The sequence below is a fragment of the Pteronotus mesoamericanus genome, unplaced genomic scaffold (assembly GCF_021234165.1).
Source record: "Pteronotus mesoamericanus isolate MK-2021 breed Mesoamerican mustached bat unplaced genomic scaffold, CSHL_Meso_final scaffold_582, whole genome shotgun sequence".
Taxonomy (NCBI): domain Eukaryota; kingdom Metazoa; phylum Chordata; class Mammalia; order Chiroptera; family Mormoopidae; genus Pteronotus; species Pteronotus mesoamericanus.
In genome coordinates, this window is record NW_026555323.1 from 294,565 (window position 1) to 303,310 (window position 8,746).

At 47.2% G+C, this 8,746-nt stretch overlaps 1 pseudogene; it reads right to left on the reverse strand.

Annotated features, from left to right (window-relative positions):
* Positions 1-758: 758 nt before the first annotated feature.
* LOC129061255 (disintegrin and metalloproteinase domain-containing protein 21-like) lies at positions 759-7,835 on the reverse strand (annotated as a pseudogene).
* Positions 7,836-8,746: the final 911 nt, after the last annotated feature.

An 8,746-nucleotide genomic window follows, 5' to 3' on the forward strand; every position in this document is an offset into this window, starting at 1 on the left:
GTCCAGCCCCACAGGCCTGTGGTGAGGACGGTGCCTGGCACTCATGTGACTCAGCCTGCACGCACTCTGTCCTTCTCTGAACAGTGCAGGGTGGGAGATGCAGGGTCACGACCACGCGTGGGCTGCGTTGGAGGGCCAGGGGCGCTGACAGCTGTGCTGATGGCTGCACGGCAACCTTTCAGACTGAATGCTTCCAAAGGATCATAGCCTCAGCCCGGGGAAGTGTGTTCCCCAGGGTGGCACCCATGTCACTAGGCAGTCATTGGGTCACACTCTCACCCCACCACCACAGACACGCCCAGAGGGAGCAAGCCAGGTTGGTTGGGAGGAGCACACCATTACCCTGAACCCAATTTGTTAGAAGAGAGGAAGCTCCCTACAGACTGAGGATGGCCTCAGCCATCAGAAACATTTCTTCAGGGACCCGTCAGGAAGTGGCAATGGTCCCTAATCCTGGGACCAGTGGCCACAGGTTCAGACCAGCTGCTGACCAGGTCTACTCGCCAGGCCAGGGTCTCGGGCCCATGGCAGGTTCTGAAAGGCTTACAAAATCTGTACAGACACCATCATGTGGTTTTCAAGGTTTATTTCAGAGAGCTGGTGGGAAAATGCCATGCCTCTTACTTCCCTGTGATGTACAGCAGGACCTCTGTGCACATGGAGAAATGTGGACATCAGCTCCACAGCCAGCTGTGGTGATTTTTTTTGCAGGTGTTTCTTCTACATTGCCTATAGTTGCATAGGGAATGGAAAGCTGCTCAGTCTTCATCATCAACTGATTCTTCTGTGACTGTAGTGGTCTGGATGGTTCACACATTGGTGGTCATTCCAAAAAGGAGGGCAACTAAGAAGGCATACATATGCCCAAAGACCACCCTCAAAGTATACCACGGGAAGATCACTTTGCCTCACTGACCGCATCCTTCTTGGTGGGTGTCCGCTATCGACACTCCCTCCAGGACCTGTCAGAATGCACTGTGGAGGGTCCCAGCCTTCGTGGCAATGACAGTTCCTTTTATTGTTGCAAATTCCCCTGAGGTTGCATTTTGAAGGGTGATAGTCATAGTTTATTGCAGCCATGGAACCGTTGCATATGTTGCTATCACAGAAATGTCCACCACCACAGGGGGTACCAGGTCTCAAGTGACCAACATCAGTCATGTATGTCCCAAGGTGAAAGTCCACCCCAAAGCACAAGGACCTCCCTATCAGAGACTGATGGAATCCAATGTGTTCTTGCAACCTAGGCAGATGTGTGACATTGGTACACTGTAAGTGTCCACATTTAACATCAGTGTCAGCACAATGCAAGATTTTGTATTCACTCTCATGTATACACTGTCCAAATCAGTTTCCTTTTTTATTTATGCTGTAGCAGGTGCCTGGACCATTCAGCACACCTTCCCCAAAGATCTTCTTGCAGTGCATACTGCAGTCAGTACAATTTCCATGATAGCAAGTAGACATCTTCAGCACACATGGTAAACATTTTCAGGACATGTGGAGGTCTGCCCAAGGCAGTACTCCAAAAGGTCACATATGTTTTGGATTGACCTGCAGAGTGTCCCTGGGGATGAGTAGGTGCAGTTGGAGCAACACCTGCCTGTGTTACAAGTGCTTCCGGCTGTAAACCTGCAGTCATCTCTGCAACATGTCTTCCTGTCACACTGCTTGAAGGAGCCACAGCCACACTGCTCATTGTCATCCACCACAGAGTTTCCACATCAAGACACTGTCAGGCTTTTATTTGAGTACTCAAATCCAGTCTCATACGTGCAGTGTTTTCCATTGCAATTAACTATATTTGCTGCACAGTACATGGAACAGTTACTGAAGGCATCTGTCAACACAGGGTACTTGTACATGATGCAGGTGGACCTCCTCTGGCAAACACGAAGTGCATCATCAAAGTACAGACCAAAAGTTCCCCCAATAATTTGGGTGGCTGCAATTGATAACATAAAATAATGTCTTGACAGAACACCCAGCATGACGAGATTCGTGTTTTTGCATAAACCATATAGGACTGGAGTAAAAGCAAGTTAATGGGGCTAATTTGCAATCATAATTAAGCTGGAATGTGGCTAAAGAGGATTATAAATGTGGGTTACATAATGGTTATGAAATGGGCTACCTGGCACAACATGGTTGTCCATGGTGCTTGGGTCTCCCACATTATAAATGATTATGATGCTGATGTAGTACCTCATATAAAGACCTTGAAACATGGAGTCAATTAAACTACCTAGATGTACCAGGAATTCAACACATTTTGACACATTGTTGTATTGATTATAAACTGATTTGGAACTCAGAAGACATCCTTTTATAGTTCCTAGGTGGTTTGCATAGGCCTTACTGCTGATCTTGAGGCTGCACTGGTGTTCACTTGAGAAATCAGGGAGTATCTCTCTTCTTTGTACCCCAGCATATATGTGGGTCCTGTGGCATTGGTGTCTGCTGCTGTCTGAGAAACTATGCGTTCAAACCTTTGGGAATCCTTGAGGGGTTGGATTTCATAGACCAGGTCATCCAACTTCATAATACCTATCAGACCCCCATAGTATGCGTCTATGGTGACTGTGGAGAGAGGAACATCTTCAAGGAGATGATGTAGTAACAGTCAAGAGGGACAGAGTGGTCATCCTCCTGCAAGGCTCCCTGGTCATCCTGAGTCATCATCACCAGATATTGGGGCCAAAACAGTTTCTTGCTCTGCATGTGGATGACATGTCTCTGGCCCCCAAAAGTCATGCTGTAGGAGAGCCAGCCTCATGCCTGAACGCTTTTGCCATGGAGCTTCTCCTTCCTGGGAACCACCACCTCAGGGGAGATGTAGCACCATGAGGGACAGCTTTGGGAATGCTGGACTGCAGCCAGCACCACCCAGAGCCTGAGGAGCAAGAAGAACATCCTCAAGGTGACTGAACCCTCTGCCAGCCTCATGTCCCTGCTCAGGGACAACTGTCAGTGGGAATGGAGAAAGGGAGGTTGTTCAGAGAAGCCAGGTCCCAGCCATCTTCCCTGGCCACTTGCTTCCAAGGATACAGTGACAGAAAACCTACCCTGGATGGGGCAGCTGAGGGGACCAGGTAACAGTCACAGGGTGTGGCTGAGGGTGGGACTGGACAGGAAGTCAGCTGGGATGTCAGTGTGAGCCCAGACACAAACCTCCCTGAGGGAGACAGAAGGGCTGGGCTCAGGACACCAGGGGATATCAGTGCCCCTCAGGGGTGGTCAGGAGCACAAGGGACATCAGTGTCACCAGGGGGCTCTCAGGACACCAGGGGGTGCTCAGAAGCAGCAGAGACATCAGTGTCACTAAATAGAGGGGCCCAGCTCAGAAACTGGTTCCTAGAGGGTTTGCAGAAGGGTTCCTTTTGGAGTCAATGATTCTTCCTCTCTTATTGTCTTCTAGAGCAATTTCTGCTTTCTTTTATGTGTCCTTAATTTCTTACATCCTCTGCATGCAAGAATTCAGGAAGTAACTGTGGTTGCCTTCTTATCTGGACCTTATTTCCCCCCCTGTCTCTGTACAGTCTGCTCTTCCTGGCTGACAAACAAGACATGTCAGGGATTTTCACTGAGCCCTGACTGAGGGTGACCCCCCACACACACTCCAGTGCAGCGCTGAGCTGGTAGTTCTGAATCCATGAGCTGAGTCACATTCTCTTCCTCACACAGTGCAGACTGCCCCATGTGAGAGTGATTGGCCCTATGCTCTCTTCTCCGTGAGGATCCCTGCCCTCTTTGGGGTAAGTGAGCCACATGCTCCTCCCTCACATGGCTGGACCTTGAAATTCAGGGTTACACCCTTTCTGTTACTCCCATCAGTGTCCTGGTTGGAGAGGCACTGAGCCAGGCGACAGACCAGCTTTCAGGGTGTCCCCAAGATGGAGACAAGAGGCCTCCACAGAGGTGGAACCCTGTCCCAGGGCAGCTGTGCAGCATTCTGAGTGGGTCTCTGAACACAGTCCTGGGAGTGAGTCCTGCAATGTGTCTTGACTTCACATGCAGAACCCACATGGAGCATGAGAGCCAGCTGGACGTGGGCCTGATCACCACCCACCCTCTGTTGTTCATCCAGAATCCCCAGAACCCACCCCATCATCACCCCCTGTCTTCTCCTGTACAAACACTCACTAAATCTACCCAAGGCATGAAGCCCCATGTTGCTGGGGCTTTTCTCTCTCCTTTCCAACCCTGGTACATTTTGCCTTAAATATACTCCCCTTCATCCCTTCATGTCCATCTCCTATGTCAACACCTCCATGAGAACCCAGCATCAGTTACACTCAGATGACCTGAAGCTCACATCAGCCACCCTATGAGTCCAACTGTAGGGCATACACATGATTCCAAGTCATTCAGACTCTACTGCAGATCAGGCCTGTGTGCCGTGGGGACACAGCTGATGAGTAACATCAGAGCATCTGCAACAACTCACACATCTGCTGAGAGAAACTCCAGGTGGCTCCATGAGCTGAAGGACATCATTATGGACAAGCCCATGGGCAGCTGTGGTCAGGTAGCTTTCAGAGAAGGCCTGGGTGGTCTGTGGCCAGGGCTAGAAATAATTCTGAATAGATATGTACCTTTGAGAGGTCACTTTTTGGGGCCATGGCCTTCATGTCAGGGTCCAACAGCCCAACTCCCTATATAGTAGGAGGACATACTCATGAAAAGTAGCCCAGCCCTGACCCTGCAGCTCTGGGATGGGAGCACAACCTGGGATTACCAGGAGTTCTCAGTCCCTGCTGAAGACAGAACACAGAGTACTCACCATGGACCTTGAGCTCAGCTGGGTTTTCCCTGTTGCAGTTTTAAGAGGTAATTTATGGAGGATGAGAGGCACCGAGTATGTGAGTGGATATGACTGAGAGTAACAGTGGGAAGGTGACAGTTTCCTAACCAGCATCCTGTGTTTGCAGGTATCCAGTGTGAGGTGCATCTTCTGGAGCCTGGGGGAGGCACATTGATGGAGATAAGAGGAAGGGGATAAGAACCAAAATGCTGGGACACAGGCCCAGCTAAAAGGACAAGCTGCATTGAGAGGTGGCAGGTTACCCAGACAAACTCTTGCCTGAAAGGATGAAATGATGTGGAGAGGATAGCTGCTCTCACTCAAGCACATAACAAGCTAAAGCCATGCCAAAAGTCTCATTGGAAACAGTGAAAAAGAGGGATGGGGTTAGATACACCAAGAATTTCATGCAATTAATTTCTTCAAAACCATCCTCAGAGGGAGTGTGTCTGAGTGAGTTTTTGTGTGCAAAGTGTCCACATACCTTTAGGGATCAGAAAGGTCACCTCCCTGAGAGGACAGAAGCATCCCAGAGTGTGAGCCATGCTCAACTCATAGGAAATATAAGGAGAACACTGGATGTCGTTCCCATACATTGTAGGCCTCGAGACGTGATGGCAGTGAAACTTCATTTGAGTTCCAGAGTTTCATTTGGTGTGTCATGGGTCATTTTGAGGACCAAATATTCCCAGGCATTAGTTCAATCTCCCTGTCACTCTCATGTTCTCTGTGACACCGCTCTTCTGGCTTTCACTTTCAGAGCTGAGATGACTGGCTGTCTTTGAGAGTTGGGGCACTGATTTGCTAGGAGCCACAGACCATGAGAGCCTGGACAAGTCCTCCACACCACATGGTCATCTCACAGTATGGACCTCTGTGCTCATCCTGGGCTTAGATGACAGCATAGGTGGCCAACGTCACATCTTATTTTGACCAAGCGTCAGCTTTCACAACACCAACAACCCATGACATTAACTCCTAGAACCCAAGACAATGGCCATCCCTGAACTACATTTACTTGTTTTACTCAAAAAGCAATTCCTTGTATGGGGCTGTTAATACACAACTGAATGTCCCACTGTTCTTGAGACCAGCAAAACCAGACGCTACTATCATATTCTGCATAAAATCATGTTTGCCAGGAAGAAGATAGTTTTCTTCTCTCTTCAAGAAACTTCTAGATGGAAGTATATCTGAAGAAAAATGAGAACAAAACATGTATCTAAGGGAAAAGAGAAATGAACCCTTCAAGGATTCCCTCTATGTACACAGTCATTTCCTCTATTGACATGGAGATTTGAATGAAAATTGAGATCAAGAGACATCCACATTACAGTCTATACACTAGATGATGAGACACAAGCCTTTGACACTTACTCTAATTTGATACAACATATTTGAAATAAATTACAGGGTAGGAATAAGGGCAGGCAGTTGATGGGTGCACCAACTCTGAAGGTGAAGTGTACTAAAAAATTATCTATATATCAAAAAGTAAGACCACAGGCACTACTGGGATTTTATGATTGTGTGCAATGGTTTCTGTTTACGTTATGTTTTCACAACACCTCAGGCCTCTCTGTTCCAATACAATCATGTGTATTTTGCATTTGTACTTTTCGGACATTTACCACATTGGTGATTTTCATAATACTAACCATAGTAAAGAAGAAAGGAGAGAATGAAAAAGGATTTAATAGCCTGAAATTAAGAGTAGATGGACTAATAGAAAAAGAAGGTTTGTTTCTGTTTTTTCCTAATCATGTTGATGTGACTACTTGCCCAACATATGATAAGTACTCTTTGTTTTTGGATAATTCTTCATCTGGTGCTTCATGCATACACTGTTATGGAACATTTGCTCATCATGCACATGCAATCAAAGTAAGGGTGTGCTCTGGAAGAAGGATCTTGTGATTTCCATGGATAAGTGCAAATAGAAGTGACAGACTCGGTTGTCAGCCCCTAATCACCCACCATTCAAATTCACACGCTGTCAAAGACAAGGACCTCACTGGAAAACCCTGAAGAATCACATGGCAGACTGCAAGGCTGGGGAACAGACCAAGTCACAAACAACGAGTTGATGTGAATTTTCAACTAAGGTTTCACTGCACAAATGGACAGTCACATACCACCATAGACTCCAGGAATCACGCTCTGAACATACAGGCAAAAGGAAGGCAGGAGGCACAGATGCAGGGAGACTACCGCCTGTCCCTGAGAATGCTGAATCTTTCTATCAAAAACACTCTTGAACAACTCTAAGCACATCAGCATCTCCATATGTGCAAGCATGCCACAAGGATGTAGAGTGAGATTCATGCAATCTCCAATGTGAATGTTTTGAGCTTCTTTGATAAAACTTCATGCCACGGGTTTATCTTCTATTTTTAAGACTTTATTCCTGTATTTTTAGAGAGGGGAAGGGAGGGAGAAATAGAGGGAGAGAAATATCAATGAGTGGTTGCATCTGATGTGCCCACTAATAGGGCCCTGGTATGCAAACCAAGCATGTGCCCCTCACTGAGTTAACACTGGCAACCCTTTGGTTCCCAGGCCAATGCTCAGTCCACTGAGCCACCCCAGTCAGGGCTATATTTTAAATATAAGATCCAAGGAAACGCTATGCAAAGATCACCTGGCATTTAACATTTATCATTTCAACAAGTCATTCACAGACACAGACATGAGTTCTGTTCTGTATTGTTTTTGTTGTGTTCTGTTGATTGCCATTTCCCTAGTGACAGAAAGTAAAATTCATAGTACCAGGTGCCCATGCTCTCAAGTGGAAACATCCCCTCTTTTTATGCACAACCCCCTAACCATAGGCTCATCTATCATATTCTAGATGAAAAACCCCTGTGGAGAATATTTCTATGACCTAGTCTCCTCATTACATTTTTATTTCATTTCTATCATTCCTGAGACAATCCATTAGGTGATAACAGCCTGGGGGAGGTTATGAATTCCATGACAATACTGGATTTTATTGAGGCTTTGAAAAGGGCATCTGGTACCCGGTGTCCATGGTGCCTCCAGGACTATGTGGAACTCAGCCACAGTCAGAGGGGTGAAACATGCTGCCGAGGGGTGGAAGACATGGAGACACAATGTTGTCAAAAGTGGAAAGTCATGAATGTTCTCCATAATCTCACTCTCACCACAAAACCTGAGGCATACTTCTATATCTTTCTTATTGAGGATATTCTGAATGACTATCTTGGGATACCGCATCTCAGTTGGGGAGAGGTAAATGATAACTTTTCCTCTGAGATCTGGGACCCTGATCATCTGAAAAGCATGTCGAGGAGATCCTAAAATTCTTCCTCAGTGAGGGGTGATTCTGGTAGACCTGGAGGCTCATCTCCTGGGAGATTATCACTAAGCAGTACTTCCACCTGGCCCAGAAGTTCTCACACTAAGAGAAAATCATCAAAGATGCTTGTTCAATCTGAATAAGGGATCCCAGAGTGTGCAGGGCACAGAGATGCCCTCTCCTGTGTCTCTGTACTGCCAAAGGTGACCTGTGGCCCCTGAAAACTCCACCCCATGCCAGCATCTTTTAGTGATGCCCCTGCAGTGCCAGGCTGTTGGATGTGATGCTGGGACTCATTTGGTTTGGGGGACCTGAGAGGACAGTGAGCAGATGAGACAAGCCCTGTGAGGGTCAAATACATTGACGAGACATGGCTTTGTTTACAAGTGTTGTGAGTGTTGTCTTCTCCTGGAATGCCCTGCCACTCCTAGTCACTGTGAACTGCAGTGGTTGTTCCAAAATGCTCACAGAGGGACCCCAAGGAATACTGACATTTGAGGGATGAAGCCAAGTGGCAGCTGCATCAAATGGCCTAATGGGGTCAAGAGGTTGGCATGAGATGTAATGTGTGCTGCTGAACCCAGCTGTCACGTTGCCTGGGAGGCGTGGAGGGGACAGGTGCA